This window comes from Equus caballus, chromosome 27, assembly GCF_041296265.1.
Source record: "Equus caballus isolate H_3958 breed thoroughbred chromosome 27, TB-T2T, whole genome shotgun sequence".
NCBI lineage: Eukaryota > Metazoa > Chordata > Mammalia > Perissodactyla > Equidae > Equus > Equus caballus.
The window spans coordinates 34,649,591-34,668,952 of NC_091710.1; the positions used below are offsets into that span (position 1 = coordinate 34,649,591).

Here is a 19,362-nt window from a genome sequence, read left to right on the forward strand (position 1 = left end):
TATTTTAGAACTGACATTTTGCTAAAACAATTTGACTGACAGTTTTCTACTTACTAAAACACTTTCCACCTCTGATTTCATGGCTTGGCTCTAAAACCTAGGAAATCACCACTCAGTGCAAGATGCTAACGTTTCTCTCGATCTTTCTGCCTCTTCAAAGATTGTTTCCAAGTAGAAAGATAGATAGTCCACAGCGTCTTACCTAGAGATCGAGGAGCTGAAACTCCAAGGCATGACATTGTTCAACACTCAGGCTAGGAAAGAAGTCCGTCCCCGTTAGTTTCTCCAAAATATAAGTTCACATTTCGTGGTTGAGATCATTGCTCTATTCTAAGCAGTTTTACGCAGTGTGTGATTCTAACAAAAACAGCCTCTGCAGCTGGAGGGAGCCTTCGCTAAAGCAGGAGTCTGTCAAGGCGTTCCTAGTGACTTCTGTCTACTAAATTCAGACTGATGTTTTGCGAAAGGGGCCTCCACCACCAGGCCCAGATTGCCTGCAAGCATTTCCTGCCTCTGAGTAGTGTGCATGTGAGAAAGACTGCACGATGCGGAGGGGAGGGGGAGAGAGCAGAGCCCGCCCGGGCGTTTTAGGAGTTCTGATTTTACACAGAACTGAAGTGAGTTTGTCAAAGCTCTTGAGATGATTAGCTGGAGAGTCATAAAGTTGTAGAGCTTTTTCTATCCCACGCTGCTTATGAAAAAAATAAAAAAGGAAAGAAAACATAGTTCTCTTCCCTCATATACAACTTTTCCACTCTGTTAAGTGGATATACACAACTTAATCAAAATACCTTTGCAGTTCTCATTTCAAAAGATCTTTCAAGAGAGCAAGATGAATTTTAATACCATAATTCTTCTAAACTTGCAAACCTTTTTTAGACTACTTACAATTTTAAATGCTGCAGCCTGACATATCCTACCTGAGAGATCTGTAAGTAACATCCCAAGAATCCAGTAAATAGAACACTTTCTTCAAGATCTCTCCAATCCCAAGAATCCTTCCCAGAAGCAAGTAGTCTGTGTCTTGGCATATGCAGCATTACCTCTAGTCAGAATCCTCCAGTTACACAAATCCAGTGCTGGAAAAGCAGAAGACAGACTCCATCTTGATCTTATTACGGTCTTGCTGACATTAACCACTTGCAACCGCTTCCATCTAGCATGACAGAGTCCCTGAATCACGTCTCTAAAGCAGTTCACAGTATCTGCATCCTCCGGCTGACACAAATTTCGTGAACTATCATCTGTTTATCTTTTCTTCTTTCTTGTGCCTCCCCTGAATGACTTCCTCCTAGCTGCTCCAGGCTGGGAACTTGGACTACCATTTGGTTTTGATTAAAACCAGACAGCCAGCTCTGGAGAATTTAGGGAATAAGCTAATGGAAATTGCGAGTATGGCTTTAATTAGTGCATCAATTAATAATAGATGTTAGCTCGTCTTATAATAAGATGACACAAATATAAACACAGAGGAAGCTCAAGTGGTTTCAGGAAAGAAGTTACACCAATTCTCATTTCTTTATGACCCAAAATTCTCCTTAGGGAAAGTGGAAGGAAAGAAGAGAGATGTGGCCTTGGGACATCCAGGTTGTGGATAGGCCAGTGGAGCCGGCTTGGTTGTTTATATGAGAGAAACAGGAAACAGCATCTCTGAGTTTAATTATCTTGCTTGGTTGAAATTGCTCAGTATGTCTCCCTTCTACTTTATTTACAATCAATAGATTCTCTTGCTATTTATGACTTAAGCATTTTCTTCAGTGATTAGTAATTGGATTAATCTGATTATTAGGTCTGTGTGTGCCTTGCAAATTTCAAGGGATTTCCAATAATGAGAGGCATAAGTACAATTCCAATTTCAATATGAGAAATGAGTAACATATAAAGAAGTACAAGAAATATTAAACCAATTAGCCCTAAGATCCATCCTGTACATCTCTGAAATTTTAAGTAGTTTTTATCATTCACTTTTATTCTCAGTTGGCTCTATTTTTATAAAGGCTGACAGATACCTGGATATTACCTAGCCATCTTTTTACTAGTCCCTGAGAATATTGGGTAAGTAATAACACAAAGAAATATGATGTTACAGCTACTATTTCTTTTCTTATTGGCTAATTAAAATCTCTCAAAATTAACGCAAAGCATGGACTATGAGAGAAATATTAAATGGCAAGAATAACATATTGCACATGGATTTGAAGATGAGATGCATTCAAATAAAAACATGTGGGCAGAAGAAATTTTTAAGAGTTTATATCAAAACATTCCTGATTAAAAAATAAGCATTTAGATGCCTTTTATTTAACCTTTAACCATACGGCAAGAAGGAAGTCCATGCTTTCATAAATTCTTTAAAAAGTTATTTATATTCATATCCAAAATACTTCCACTGAAACTATGCCCAATTAATCTTCCCAACAATCTTTGTGTGTATTCTTATTTTGCTTTTACAGATAAAGTATTAGAAATTTATGGAAGTAATTTTCTCACAATCAAATGATGGAAAGTGGCCAAGTCCACATTGGAACCCAGATTTTCTAACTCTACATTTTGTGCTTTTCCCCTCCCTATCAGAGTTCAGCTGCCTCTCTTGTCTCCCAATTAGTTGCTGTGTGAAATTGGGAGGGCTTCTGAAACTCTCTGAGTTTCACATTCCTCTTTAAAAATGGGGACAATTCCACATAACTTGCACATTGGAAAGCAAGATCAACTTTATACACACATATATTTATAAATTTATATTTATTTCCCTTAGGAAAACAGTGGAGCAGAATGGAATGAGAACTGATGTCAGTTCTTTCCTAAAATAACTTGTGTATCTCTATCTCCATCTCTATCTCTATCTCTGCCTCTAGTATATAGTGGGCGCTCAATAAATATTAACACTCTGTTAATTCTTCTCGACCGGAGTCTCCTCATGAGTTCTATAATCCTGCCTTATATAATTTAGCCTTGTTTTTGTTTACATTGGCCTGAGGAAATAACAAAACTCTATTCACATACATTTATAAATGCCTTTTTAGATATCTAGACACTCTTATTGGTAATTTTCTCCTTAATGTGCTCTTCCCTAAACAAATAAGAATTCATCCTTATTCTATTATTAGAGGATTACTTCCCAAATCTTTAATTACTCATTTATTTTTCATCCTTCATTTACCTGGCTCCAAACAAACCTCAGGATTTATATCCTCATGAAGTCTTTACCAAATATGAGTATAAAGGTAATTAAGGAGATAATTTCCTAAATATTTAACATAGTGTCAGGCACATAGAAAGGGTCCAAAATGTTTGGCCCCTTCTCCTTTCTACTTCTAAATCTGAATACATACTCCCTTAAGTGCCTATTGCTCTAGACGAGATCAGCTAAGAAAATATGGTATAGAGGCAGTTACAAAGTTGAAAACAAAGTATCAGGATAGGAGTCTGGCTCCAAAACCAACAAGCATGATGACCCAGTGCAAGTTGCTTAACCTGTGTAAGCCTCCGCTTTAGCCTCTGGATCAAAAATTTTTTTAAAATTAGAGATGATAGTCTATGTCAAGCCAATGGTATTCACTGCTAACTAGAATTATTTTTTACTATTTAAATTATTGTTCTTTTCCATGTCTACATCTGTCTTCTGTGATGACGTTTTAAAGAATCTGGTTATTGAACTCAGCATTAAATGTATGCATTTGCAATAATTTTATTGGTGGAGCAATTATATACTTTTCTTTTAAGAAAAGAAAGTGGTAAAATGAGGATTAAAACTTATTGTGAAGATCAACTTTCTTCCCACCTCCTATGATCTAAATAATAACATCGCCTGTGATTGACAAGTCAATCCCCAGTCGTCTTCAGGAAATTTGAATCTGGGCTTTTTTAAAAGAATTATTCAATGAGTCTAATGTAATCCAACAAAATTTTGACTGTGTAAAGTGAGACCTATCTTTTGAAAAGAATGTTCTACTCTTTATAAATTGATTAGTGAACATCAATTCCACACCCACATTTACCATTTGTGATATTGTGAATGTAAGTAGGCTTTTATTCTGTCCATTTTGATAGAGAAACAGTATCATAAGAGTAGTGAACTTAAAATTATAAAGAGAATGAAGGCCTTTAAAGCACTTTTGAAGCGTCCACACATGTACGGTTAGTGGAATAAACGTAGGAGCACTTTGTCTATGAAAACTGATCCTCCAAAAATCTGTATTTAACAACTTTGCTTGCAGCTTGTTGGAGTTACCACGTATATGTCAAAACAATAACAATAGAATGCACTTAGGATTTCTGGTTAACGTTTTCAGTAGTTTTTAGATGTACTTTCTTCCAATAGATTCATTTCAATAGACATACACCCGTGTAGAAAAAACAAAATGCAAGTTTTTAGTTTGTATTTAATAATCTGCATGTGCATTATTAGTTTTTTTAATCAACTTTGTCAAACTTTTGACACTCTACTTTCGCTAGACATTTATTATTCACCCAGTGTATTCATTATAGGAACACAATTAAGTTTGATGTTGAAGTAACAAAAGGATCAAAAGCATATAAATTTTCCAAAACCAATTGTAACTGCTTCTTAGATTATTATGTTTATTGCTTCCTTTCATTGAAAATGATTACAACCCAAGAATAACTTTGGAAAAAAAAGTATCTTGATAAATTTCAAATAGCTTTGAAAACATAAACTTTCCATGTAGTAGAAAAATTATCTTGGCACAGACGTAAGAGTATATATGATCCTAGAAACTGATGCATGTTCCTGCCTGTTCAATAGGGCCAGGATACTCTTAGAAGCATGAAGACTCCAAGCCATATAAGACTCATTTTAGAGAGGTCTGATGTGCCCAGCCAGTAGAAGCTGAGGTTGTTTCTATGTCACACTATGAAAACTTAAGCCAACATCACCATGTGGCACATTTCAGCATCTTTGCTAAGTGCTGTTGTAATATTCTCTGAAATTATCATTTCATGGCTAAAAAATATCCTTGCGTCTTCAGTCTACTCAAAAGTGCTCCTTCTTCACTTTTGATTTAGAGCCCACACTCTCTCTAGTGTCTTTTACAGTTCTTTCAAGTGGGGCCGCACATGGTCTCTTACACCATCTGTTCACCTGGGGAAAGTGGTAAAAAACCTATGACCAGACTCCTCAATGCCATGTCCAGATTCCTTCTCCTTAGTAAAATCTCTGCTCCAATTAAGTCTCTGCCGTTTCAGAGTCATTCTACCTGACTCCTTCTCCCGTACTCTACCATAGAGGCTTGTGTATGTTAATTTCTGTTAAAATACAAGTATTCCTTTAGTCTTTTTCTCTTTAACATGGAATCACTGGAGGACCTCAGTATACATACAAAGTGAGCATACTTAATACCCATCCACACATTCAGGTGACGTTTACTGACTATTTACTATACTCACGGTACTGTTCTACGCACTTGGGATATATCACTAACCACAACCAGACAAAAACCAAAAGAACTTTGCCCTCAAGAAGCTTAAATAGGAGGTAGGGGGTTGGTAATCAACACTAAACATTATAAATATGCAAATTGTCTAGTAGATAGATAATTACCAGGGAAAATAGAAAGTGCACAGCATGATAAAGAGTATGAGGAGCAAGGGTTGAGGGGCAACCATGTTACAGAATTAAATAAGAGATACTAGGGTAGGTCTCCCAGGGGGACTTTTTAGTACAGATTTTAAAAGGGTGAGAGAGACGACCATATAGATATCTGGACATTGCAGAGTTCCAGCAGAGTAAACAAGGTCCCAAGGATGAGAGTGCCTGGTAGTCTCCAAAAAGAGCAAGGGGATCGTGTGGCCCTGATGGAAGGAGAAAGGGCTAGAGGACTAGATGACGCACTCAGGGAGGGAAGGAGGAAGGGGTTAGGGCGTGTCTGGTAAGGACTTTGGCTTTGACTCTGAGTGATGAGTGGAGCCCTTGTAAAGTTTTGAGCAGAGGAGCCAAGGTCTGCTTTACATTTTATTAGGGTTACTCTGGCTGCTGTGTTAATAGCAGGCTGAAAGGAATTAAGGGCCAAAGCAAGGAGACTGGGTAGGGAGGTCACTATGGTAATCCAGGTGAGAGACACGCAGGGTGGCTCAGAGGGAGGCGATGAGAAAGGTCAGACGTGAACTTCCTTTTTGGTGTTTAGCGCCAAGAGTGCTTCCTGAAGAATGAAATTTGCTATGTAAGAGGAAAAGGAAAGTCAAAAAAGCTTCTTGAGCAACTCAAGGAGGGAGCTGCCATCAACTAAAAGAGAAGCTTGGAGGTGAAGTGAGATTTGCGTGGTAGAGAGCAGGATTTTAGTTTTGGACACATTACATTGGCGATGTCTGTTAAACATTTCTAATAGAAATGTCAAGGTGGCAGTTGCATATATGAATTCAAGTTTGGAAGAGAGGTTTCGGCTGGAGAAATAAATTTGGGAGTGAAACATATAGCGGCAATTGAAAGCAACAGACTGAATGAGATCCTCAAGAGACTAAATGTAAATAGAGAAAGTAAGAGGAGAAAGAGCTGATTGGCCACTGGATTTAATAATGTAGATGCCACTGGTGATAATGACAGGAACAAGTTCAGAGACTCTATGGACAAAAGCATCAGGCTTAGTAGCATAGTTTAAAGGAGACTTTGAGGAAAGGAATTGGAGACACAAGTAGAATCAATTCTTTTGAAGCTGTACTGCAAAAAGAAGCAAAGAAATGACGGGGTAACTGGGATCGTGTGAAGGTTTTATTAGGATGGGAGAATAACAGTCTGTTTGCAAATTTTTGTTTTGTTTTGTAATCGGTATGGTATTTTCCCAAGGGGAGGAGAATGATGATGCAGAAAAGAGAGTGGAAAAATATGGGAGAGGATTTTTGAGTAGGAGAGAGAACTTGGGACCTAGAGCATGGAGACTGATTTTAGATAGGAGTATGATACATGTGAAAATTTTAGTGGATATTAGATATCACGAGTCTGTTAGTCACTCAGCAAACTTCAGCTAACCACTATTACAGTTTTGCTTGCTATTCAATTTAAAATTACTTTCTGTTGTTCTTAGTCACATAAAATTACCCATAATAGATAATTGGTTAACTAGATGATATCAAAGGAAGAGAAAAACGCAAAAATTTTGTAAACCTGCTTTTCTGTGTTATTCAATACATAAAGCCACCTCCTGTTGTTCTCTGATGAAACCTGGTACTGCCAGGTTCAGGAGGACCTTTTCCCCTGACACTGGACTCTCACTCCAGTTCCATCCCTTAAGGTTGCAAAGAAAGGTATAGCTTTTGTGTTTCTCTCAACTTCTGGTAGTGTATTTTTGTTGTTTTCTAGTTCTGAGTCCTTTTCCTAATTTCTTCATTTTTATTTTTCAATTCCTCTTTCAGTCCTTCTAGATTTCAGTTGCTTTTGGCGTTTCTCATATGTATTTTAATACCTTTATTGAGATATAATTGACACACAACAAACTGCACATATTTAAAGTGTGCCATTTGATTGCTTTTGACAAATGCATGCACTGTGATACCATCCTCACGATCAAAATAATGCACGTCCCCATCACCTCCAAGGTTCCTCATGCCTCTGTCATCCCTCCCCTTTGTTCTTTTCTCCCTCTCAAGCAATGACTGTTCTGCTTTCTGTCACTGCAGATCAGTTGAAATTTCCTAGATACTTATTTACATGAAATCATATGTATGTATTTTCTTCTGGCTTCTTTCACTTAGCATAATTATTTGAGATCCATCCACGTTGTTGCATGTTTCAACAGTGCATTCCTTTATATTGCTAAGTAGTGTTCCGTTGTAGGGATAAACCACAGCTGGTTTATCCGTTCACCTGTTAATCGACTTTTGGGACAATAACATTGGGACAAAGTTAGTACTTGACTATTACAAATTAAGCTCCTATGAACATTCACGTACAAGTCTTTGTATGCACCTATTCTTTCATTTCCTTGGATAAATACCTAGGAGTGAATGGCCGGGTCATTTGATAGACATATTTCTAACTTTTTCAAGAACTAACAAAGTGTTTTCTAAGGTGGATGTTCCATATTATATTTCCACCAGAAGTTTCTGAGAATTTTTGTTGTTACACAGATTTGATAACACTTGGTATGATCAATTTAATTTTAGCCTTTCTGATGGATGCTTAGTCACATTTCATTGTGATTTAATTTGCAATTTCCTAATGATTAATAATGTAGGCATCTTTTCCCACGCTTATTTGTCATCAGTATATCTTCAGTGAAGTGTCTGTTTAAATCTTTTGTCCTTTTAAAAAAAAATTGGGTTGTTGGTTTCCTTATTATTGAGTTATGAGACATCTTTATATATTTTGCATATGGGTTCTTTATCAAGTGATTTGCAAATATTTTATCCCTGTGTATTTGTCTGTATATTTTTTTAACAGTGCCTTTTGGAGAGTAGAAGTTCTTACTTTTGATAAATGAACAATTGTCAGTCTTTTTCTTTTATGGATTGTGCTTGTGGTCTCATGGCAAAGAAATTAGGTTTCATTGCCTAATCTAAGATCACAAATGTTTTATGCTAGAAGTGTGATGGGTTTAGATTTTACAGTTAGGTTCTCTGAGACATTTAGAGTTAATTTTTTTATATGACAAGAGTATGGACCAAAGTTCGTTTCTTTTTTTTCCCTGGAATGTGGATATCCAGTTGTCCTAGCACTATTTGTGACAATCTTTTCTCCACAGAATTGTCTTTGTTCCTTTAACAAGAATCAATTGACCAAACATATGCGGTTCTATTTCCAGACTCTCTATTCTGTTCCGTTGATGTATTTGTTTATCTCTTATGCAGTACCACACTGTATTGATTATCGTAGCCTTACAATAAGTTTTGAAATCAAGTGTCATAAATATTCCAAGTTTGTTCTTCTTTATCAATGTTGTTTTGGATAATCTAGGACCATTGTATTTCCATATGAATTTTAGAAGCAGCTTGTGCATTTCTACAAAAAAATCTATTGGGATTTCGATCAATTTCTATTTAGATCAATTGGGAGAGAATTAATATTTTAATAATACTGAGCCTTCTGTTCCATGAACACAGTGTATCACTTCTTTTATATACATTTTCAATTTCTCTTTGCAGCATTTTGTACTTCTCACTGTAGAAGTCTTGCACATTTTTGTCAGATTTATCTCTAAGTATTTCATGTTTTTGATTCTATTGTAAATGATATTTTTAAAAATTTCCATTTCCAATTGTTTATTGTATTATATAGAACACAATTCATTTTTGTACATTGATTCATATCCTGAAAACTTGCAAAACTCACTATTTCTAGTAGCTTTTTGAAGATCCCTAAGATTTTCTACAAAGCTGATCATGTTGTATGTGAATAAAGATGGTTTTGCTGCTTCTTTTTCAATCTGAATGCTTTTTATTTATTTTTTTGATTTTTTTTCCCCACAGGCTAAAATCTGCACTATGGTGTTGAATAATATTGGTGAAAGTGGATGGTCTTGCCTTGTTTTGGATCTGAGGGAAAAAGCATTTGGTCTTTTAGTCTTAATTATGATGTTAGCTGCAAGGTTTTTTTGTAGATGCCCTTTATGAAGTTGGGACGTTCCCTCTATTCCAGTTGTTCTCAGCTGGGGGTGATTTGTTCCCCATGGACATTTGGAAATGTTGGAAATATTTTTAGCTGTCACAACTGGCACACAGTGCTGTTCCTGGCTGCAAAACATACTACAATTCACAAGACAGCTTCCCATAACAAATAGTTATCTGACCCAAAATGTTGATGGTGTCAAGTTGGAGAAATTGTGCCCTACTCTATTTCTAATTTGTGAAGAGCAATTTTTAAAATCAGGAAAGTATATCAGAATCCAAAAAATATTTTTCTGAATAGGACTTTTACTTTTTATTTATTTTTTATTTTTAAAGATTTTATTTTTCCTTTTTCTCCCCAAAGCCCCCCGGTACATAGTTGTGTATTTTTAGTTGTGGGTCCTTCTAGTTGTGGCATGTGGGACGCCGCCTCAGCATGGCTTGATGAGTGGTGCCATGTCCGCGCCCAGGATTCGAACTGGTGAATCCCTGGGCTGCCGAAGCAGAGCACACAAACTTAACCACTCGGCCATGGGGCCGGCCCCAGGATTTTTATTTTTAAGTCTGCATAAAGGATTTTTTTTTCAGTTTGTTAATAATGGCACATTTCATCAATTGATTTTCAAATGTTAAACAAATCTTGCCTTCCTGGGACAAACCACATTTTGTCATGATGTATTATTATCTTTTATATATTACTGAATTTAATTTGATAAACTTTTGTTAAGAATTTTTGCATCTATGTTCAAAAGGGATAATGGTTTGTTGCTTTCTTGTTATCTTTGTTATTGATTTCTGAATTAATTCCATTAAGGTTGGAGAATATACTGTGGATAATTTGATTTTTTTTTGATTTATTGAGACTTGTCTTATGACCAAACATATGGTCCATTTTGGTAGGTCCATTTTAAAAGAACGTGTATTATTTTTTCTTGTCATGATTTTATTGATGAAGCACCTGATCAAGATCCAGACAACTGAAAAATTTTCACCATTACTCCGGCAAGAGGGAATGAAATAGCATCTATTATATATAAACACCAGGCATATCTTTAGAGAGATCTTAGTTTCAGCGGATTCCTACTAAGCAACCTAATATTTTCTTGGAACAGAGGTTACCCTGCTCCTGGAATTTTTAAGGATTATCCAGTTTAAACCCTACATACCAGTAGAATAATCATTTATGTTTGAAATGAGTATTAGCTAAGTATTATCCAAAGGTTTAACAACTGAATTCACCCAATTTTAAGTGTAAACATTTCAGTGCATATGCTTGCTTGGGCATGCAGTAGAAATCAGTATTTCACTTATAGATTATCAGCCTTGGTAGAACTGATGTGTTAACCATTAGAAATAAAGGACACAATTAGAACTGAAAGAACATAAACAATTCTTTATCAAACTCTTGAAAAATTTTGGTGTTCTGTTCAGTATCCAATCGGACATATTCACATTTATATAGTGTCACTTCTACAGCCTGCTCTTAATTATATTCTTGGATAAAACAACATACAACAGTGTTTTCTTTCATGAATTTCAACGACCAGGTTTCCATTTAGTATGAAAAAAGAAAACTGAAAAAAACTGTAAAATTAAAGTTTTTGTGAAATTGCATATCTCATTTTAAGCTGGAGAAAAATATGTTGGGCAGAATGTAGTAAAAACTTTGCCAAAATTCAAATGTTAGAAAAATAGTTTGAAAGAGTTTGTAAAACATGTGTCATAATAGGTTTCTCCTATCCTTATGTTGGAAGGTTGAATTTCACTACTAAAATAATCTTATTGTGGGATAAAATATAGCAGAGTTTCCTCTGCTTATATTAGTTATTCGTGGGCCAAAGTCGAGTGTCTGTTACAGTCGCCAAGTTCCTATGTAGACAAATGAATCCCAGAAACACAGAAGCTATTTTATTTGGGGCCTTGCTGGGCTGCAAGCTTTTTAATGAGTTAAAATAATATTTTGGGTTTTAAGTAGAAAGTGTGAACTATCAAAAACACAGACATTTGACTTTAAAGTTTAGGACGAAAACAATTCCACATGCAAAGTCGGTTTGAGCAACAGGCCCACTGAACTTGGAGACAGAAACCCCTGAGTGATGGTTTCTATGACTGTTTTCTTTGGGCTACGAGTCAGGGAAGCTGATATGATGATACTGAAGCTCTTGAAGGAAAATTATTCTATCACTAACACGTATGTTCAAAAATTTCCATGTAAGAAAAATTGTTTTAGCTTATGTCTGAATAGCCATATTAAGATAATGACTTGCTTCTCTTCTAGATAGGAAGATAATGATAATTATTGCTAAAAACCAAGAAGATAGAAACCACAGAATGTGCAAGAATGTACATAAGCAAATGAAATAAGTGAATTAGAAGCAATATTTTTCTTAAAATGGGTCAAGTAGTTTTGTTAGCATTAATCTATTTTTTTTCAAGTGCTGATTAGGAATAAAAAAGATCAAACACAACTTTTTGAACACCTACAGCAAGACCCAAAGTTGTTAAGGATTTTGAACATAATGGTGACAATGTAAAGATAATTGTAACAATTACTTTGTAATCAGATAATTTTTGTAAGTATAAAGACATGTATGGCACCCTATAAACATTTGGTATTGTTTTGTTTTCCATTTTAAGTGAAGGTCGTTTTAACATTTCTCTCCAAATTTTTGTTATCGTAAGGGCTAACTCTAATGTCTGCTTTTCTGTAAATGCTTTCCCAGATGACCCAGAATTATACTTAGTTTCTTTCTTCTCTGTTTTCTCTCAACACTTTATTTATACTTCTATTCAAACATGCCTCTTGTTTGGGTAATACTAAAAGGAAGATGGGCTACAGGTGTGCCACAAACTAAAGACTGATCTCTTACATTTAGGACGATCATCCCCTGAACTGAGAGAAGAATTTCAGGTGGAAGAAGGCAAATAAATAAACAAAAAAGAACACCTATCATGCCAGAAAGATGAAACAGCTAAATCCTAGAAATCAAGGGGGATGTCGCTGCCGGAACCTTCGTTTCTCCTGTATTGTAAATATATATTACATCCTGCATACACAGTTGAATCACATCTGCCTCTCATATTGTGAGTTCAAGACCATGTCTTACTTATAATTCTATTCCTAACACTACATAGTTAAGAGCTAGGGAAAAAAAGGATGGAAAGCTATCAGGAAATCACCTGTGAGCATTAGTTTAAGCAGATCTTTTTCCTCCTATCCATACATTGGAAAGAACAGGAATTTTGATTAGTGTGGGTTGTGGGGGAGAAGGTTGGGGGATAAACAGGGAGTAATTTAGCACAAGAGGCACATCTATGCACAGTGGGGTTGAGCAGTTGGTCTATAATGACACTTTTGGGGTTTATGGGAAACTAGATGGCACCTGAGAGATGGAAGGTAAAAGTAGAAAAATGAGGGCTATTTTGCAACCTTATCTGGAGTTGACTAGTGAGAGTATTACTGTTCTTTTCCCCTATCCTTTTTATATCCTGTCTATATCCTGTTTTCTCTAAGTCCTCTATGCTTACCTACCAACCTGCTGGTGTCATAAGGTGAGCACATCCATTTCTTAAGAGAAATAGAATTAAGAGATGATACAAAGAGAAACTTACTGCTGAGTTTTAAAAATTCCTTGAAATGCAAATCACAAAGGAAATACCTAGTTGCTTCTCTAATGGATGGCGGAAATTGGTGGGACAAGATACTGAGTTTCTGGTTTTTGGTTTCATTCTCTGAAGACATTTCTGTGTTTCTTGGCTGTGTGTGTGTGTGTGTGTGTGTGTGTGTGTGTGTATGTGTTTCCAGAAACATGTAGCATATCCTTGAGCCAGACTACATGCCTATGAGTCAAAATTTCAGCCTGCGTTTGTCTTAAACCGTGAAGCGCTGGGTGTAACCTAACAGAACCTGGCAGGTTGTCTGAATAGTTCTTTCACCACTTGACCCAAACTACAGTAAATCAGATGACATATTGTTCCAATTTTACATTAATACTCCTATTTCAATAAGGAAAGGAAGAGTGTGTTCTATCAAGATTTTCAAATACAAACAAAATCTAGTTTCAGATCCAAACTATTACAGAATTTAATATTGGAGTCACCAAATGTAGTTTGCTTGGTTTTTTTTTTCTTTTTGAAACTTTGTATGTAAGTATTTTAGCATTTGCTGTGGACTGAACTGTGCCCCGCCCCCCCCCCCCCCCCCCCCCCGCCCAACTCCAAATTCGTATGTTGAAGCCTTAACCCCCAATATGATGGTAATTGGAGATGAGGCCTTTGGGAGATAATTAGGTGTAGATTAGGCCATGAAGACGGGGCCCTTCATAGACATAATGATGGGATTAATGCCCTTATAAGAAGTGGAGGAGACACCAGAGCTCTCCCTCTGCCATGTGGGGACACAGGGCACACAGGTGGTCATTGCACACCTGCAAGAGGGCCCCGGTCAGGAACCAAATCATCCAGCACTTTGATCTTGTGCTTTCCAACCTCCAGAACGGAGAGAAATAAATGCCAGTTGTTTAAGCCACGCAGTCTATGATATTTTGTTATCGCGGTCCAGGCAGATTAACACAGCACTTTACAAGTGTGCAATGTTCATTGAGTTGCATTTAAAGGAAAACTTGATACTAGAAACTCAATGTCTATAAGTAATAGCAGTAGAAGTAATAATAATGATGATGATGATGATGATGGTGGTGGATGGAATTTAATGAATTATCCCTTCTCTCTTGCTAAAATTCCTGGGGGAAAGTCAGTGAAGGTGGGGATGAAATTTTATCCTTCCTTCTAAATAAATATTGGTGCTATGTACAGTGAACCTATGAGCCATTCTCAGCTCTGCTATCTCTAAATAAGATGAATCAAAATATTTTGCACACTTATTTTTAGAAAGACATCATATATTACAAAAAGAAAAATATACATATTTCTTCTACTTTTTAAAATAATCCAGTTCTAGAACTTTGATTAGCTTAGGTGACTGATCCAGTCACTCAGCTAGTTAGTGACAAGGCTTTCTCCTCCCAGCCCAAGGAAAGTTCTTTCTGTCTCAAGGCAGAAGCTTAACTCTAGCCTACGATATTTTTCTCCAAAATCTTTTGTCTATGCTCTAACTCCAGTAAGGCCCAATTAGAGCCAAAGAGGCAAAAAATAAATAAATAAGGCTTTTGAAGGCTTCTTTGCAAAAGCCAAAAGAGACTTGCTTTCTCTGCTTTCTTCTAAAACATCTTCCCATGAGGCAATAACCATTGAACCACCTAGCTCAATGAGATGGATTGGGAATAAGAAAATGAAGGGGAAAGGGGATACTGGGGAAAGGTTGTGAATCTGATTCTGTCACACTATCTAAAGGATATTTTAAGGATGACCTATCTCTCAGCATCCCTCTCCATCTGTTTTTTTCCTTCTATACTTAACATGCTCTTCAACTTCTCCTAAAATAAGGAAGCCATCCTTCAATCCTGTCTCCACTTGGAACTGTAATTCCTGACTCTGTTTTTTGTTACTAAAGCCTTGGGAATCATAAAGGATATGCATGAAGTGGTTACTAATTGTCAGGCTCCATTCTCAGGACTGTACGAGGTTGCTATTTAAGCCTGACAACAATCCTGGGAACTAGGATCTATTAATACGTTCCCTGTGTAGATAAGGTAACTGACGCTGAGGGGCCTAACTAACCTGTCAAAGTTCTCACATTGGAAAGTGTGTCGGACTTCAAAGCACAAGCTCTTAACCACTGCCTTTCCATTTGTGCGTGTTACACTCCTCACTGCAATTTCGCACCCTGTTGATTCTCATCCTTCCATCTCTAAACTCCTGTCCTCAGCCATTTACAAAGTTCCTCTCAATAGTAACCTGTCATCTTTCAATTATGCAAATTGAAAGGCATAAAGTGAATAGAAGGAATAAATACTTTAAATGTCAATTATTTCCAAATTGTATTCAAAGTCTTTTATGATAACGTATTTCCATGTGAAAAACTGGAAATAGCCTATTGAATAATTGTCAGATAAACTTGGAGTATGCATTAGTTGAAATGTTATGTGCCATTAGTGATGCTTACATTAGAGTACTAATTAATATAAGCAGGAGGCAATAAAACCACCACAATGTAAAAACAAAAACTCATAAAAATCTATCCATAGAGAGAAACGCTGGAAAAATGTATCAAAATATAACAGCGATTGTCTTTGAGTACTAGAACCTTGGTGATATATTTTTATGTTCTCTCATTTTTAGTTTCTAAATTTTCCATAGTGAGCACATAATACTTCAATAACGGTAGGACAAACTATATTTGAAATGTAGTAGAAATAGTATATGTAAAAAGAGTTAAAATATTATGAAGTTTCAGTCAACAACCATCTGTGTGGTTCCAGCCAAATAATTTCTTTGGGTCTCAGTTTTCTCATCTGTAAAAGGAGTGGGAGGGACTAAATATTAATTCCAACTCCCATGTATCGTGTTGTAATTTTCATTTATGTTAACTGCTTTAATCTTCCCAAATAATCATGAGAAGTAGACAATATTAGACCACCTTTTGGGGGATGAAGAGCTGAGTTTCTAAGCACTTAAGAAACCAACAGTAGATGGTGGGGACCAAGAATCAAAACCATGGATTTCCAAAGGGGATGCCTAAAATCTCCATCACAAATATTTTATCTACTATGTTCATCTAATTCTGATTATTTACGTCTCCTTTCTTAATGTCGCCTTTCTGAGTATTATCCCCAAATTCTTTCCAAGCTTTTTAGGTCTTATTCAATTGACTCTTTTTCCATTTATTCCAATAATTACAGGATATCTTACCTATTTCTCTAGAAACTTTTCCTTGATCGGCCTAGTTGACTGAACTGTATCTCCTCACCATTTTTGACGCACACACAATGAGGATGTTAAGACCTGGCATGTTTGTACCTCCTTTTACTTTATTAATGGTAAGAATCATATCTTCTGTTGATATTGTATTTTTCTCTTACACACACACACACAGACACTCCTCATCCGTTGTAGTTCAATAGAAGGCTCAGCGCATTATAACTTGGGTCTTGCAGATTATGTCAATTTGGGGGATAAAAACTGGAACATACTGTTCTGGAAGTCCCCAGAAAGTGGTGCGTGTGTTTTGCAGATTCTCAGCTCCCATATGGCAGGCATCATTTTCCTCCTTTCCTGCTCCAAATGAGGCAAAGAGGCAGCTCTTCAGCCTACAGATTCTAAGTGGAAGTTAAGACACTGATCTCCAGGAAACGCCCCACCAATCCTGCTGACCAGGCACAGAATATGCTCATGCAGAGGTTTACTTGTCACTGTCTCAGCCAGAGCCAGCAATTGTCAACCCTAAAGACACTGCCTTCTCTCTCTTGGCTCTGAAACCTGCAGAACTGATGCTACCAATATTATATTCTTTTGGTCTTCTATAGAGAGCTTAGTTTTTATTAAAATAGTTTTTCTATTGCACCCCTTCATGAGTCCTCAGGGATTGGAATGGAGGAAAATCTGAGTGATCTGATGCTGAACATCTCATCTGTCCCGTGCAACACTGGACCACACTCCTCTGGCTGACCTAGTCCATCTGACACTCACTCACCTTCTGGCAAGTTATAGGAGATGTCTTATCTCTTCATAATCATTTTCATTTATTCGACACATGTTTACTGAAAGTTCGTTATCTGCCAGGCAGTGACTGAGGTTTTGGTCACAAATCAAGAACAAGACAAAGCCCCTTCCCCTTTGGAGTTTGTATTTTAAGAGGAGCACAGACATTAAGTAAGGACATATGTATATTGTGATGACAACTGCTATAAAGAAAAATAAATCAGAGCAAGGGACTAAATAGTGATGTGTCTGTATGTACGTGCGTGTGTATGTGTGTATTTGTGTGTGTGCATGCTTGAGTGTGCACTTTTAGATCATCGGGAAGAAAGTCCTCAAGAGAGTGATATCAGAATGACAGCATGGGGAAAGCATGGGGTTTCACAAGGGAGCTATAAAACAAATACAAACCCATGGAGGCAGGCCTATCCAGATCTTTCTGCAACTCAGGATGGACACACCTTAGGCACAGGTTGAGTCTCCCGCTCTACATTGTTTACTGGTTTATAAAGAAATGGAGTCGGCTATCTCAAGAAAAGGTTGAAGTGTCAAATTCCAACATTTAAAAATTAAACTATATGTCTAAACAATAATTCTCTTCATACAGTGAGCCCCAGGGACATAGCTGTTGGAAAGACTCATTTGTCCTCAGAAACTATAAAACTGGGTTGTAAGCAAGATTTAAATGAAGTAGTGGGTATGATTACTCATAAAACAAACAAACAAAAAACAAAAAGCTATCCATTGTGATACAAAAAATCAGGAATTATTATGTAAAGGAGTGGACTGTATTTTGAAGTGTATTATTAATATTTATAAAATGTCTATTGATATTTATAACTCTGCTTACATGATTAATAGATTTTGACAACCCAACATTCCGTATAGTTCCTTTTTGGCCTAATGGAACCAGCCATACATTTACTCATGGGTAGAGGTACAGACTTACATCCCGTTAGCAAGATCTTTTTGAGCCCCCGACACACCCAGAATGCTACGTCCATATTGGATGTTGTGCAGAGCTAATAAACGTGTCCTAGCTCTTAGGTAGCTTATAAATTAGTTTTGGGCAAAAGAGAATCATTTTACCACCAATGACAAGAATAGCAAAGAACAGTAAACAGCATCTCCCTCCTTACACACCAATGATGTCGAGCTAAGTTGTAGATCATGATTAATGAGAAATGAGAGGTACATGTCATACATAACAGAGAGGATCTGATTCCACAGAGAAGCAAATCAAGTTAGCAGGGTCCATCATGTGAGGTGACTAGGTGAAACTGGAGGGAGTTGCGAATTCTAAGGACTACAGGTTATAATCACAGAGCAGAATTACAGAGTTCAAAGCTTTGGTTTAACCTAGGTTAGAGCGATACACAAAAGATGTGTGCATTTTTAGGAGTGGCTCCAATGAAGGAGGAATGAAAATCTTAAGGAAGAAACTTCTCCATATTTAGTACTTAACTGGAACTTCTTGTTAATTATGTAAAGCAGAAAAGCAATTACTCCCATCCTCTATTTTACAAATGATCATAGTGAGGCTCTGAGAGATTAAGTGGCTTGAGCCCTGGGAGGCAGTTACTGAATTACAGGGCAGGACTAACCCAGGTTACGTTACCTGTTGACACAGGCTCATTCCATTATCCCAGGGGGCCTCTTGATTTAAAAATCACGTGTCAGCCTTGCACAATAATCCCCAGCTATAAACCAATGGCAATTTTTGGAGAAGACATATTGCATATCTATATGACATGATGAAATAAGTCACATATTTAGAGAATCTTCAATCTTCTTCCTTTTAATCCTTTTAAGTAGCACCTGGCCATCTGCACTTCAAAAATTGTTTCAGTGCACCCAAGAATCTGTTCCAAAGTTACCGTATTTTTTGAAAACAGATCATTATTGGTTATTACCAGATATAAGGGAATTTTGTGTTAAAATTCCAAAATTATTAACATCTTTCTTGTAAAACAGCCAATACACTTCGACAAGATCTATAAAAAATGGGAATGATGTAATTAATAAGGTAGTATATTTCTGAATCTCTAAGTTTCTGTTTTAAGCACATTAAATACTCAGCCAAAAATCTTAGCAGTAAATAAAAACACACTAATCCGCTATATATTAGCACAAACTCAAGCTGGAAAGGTTTCACTTGTTTTTAATTCAAGAAAACAAAATCAAGGAGGATAAAACCTCTGTCTTTCCATT

The 19,362-nt window shown here is 36.6% G+C and overlaps 1 protein-coding gene across 5 annotated transcripts in view; it reads right to left on the reverse strand.

Annotated features, from left to right (window-relative positions):
• The window catches only part of DLC1 (DLC1 Rho GTPase activating protein), a 479,693-nt gene that overhangs the window by 392,325 nt on the left and 68,006 nt on the right, over window positions 1-19,362 (reverse strand). For 2 of the 5 annotated variants that reach the window (XM_070253244.1, XM_070253249.1), the window contains exon 1: window positions 203-1,289. The exons of 1 other annotated variant lie outside the window; for it this stretch is intronic. The gene's annotated coding sequence lies outside the window, so the exon portion shown is untranslated. Of the gene's footprint in view, window positions 1-202; window positions 1,597-19,362 lie in introns of those variants that run through there. 2 more of the 5 variants (XM_070253246.1, XM_070253245.1) reach the window with 2 other exon arrangements.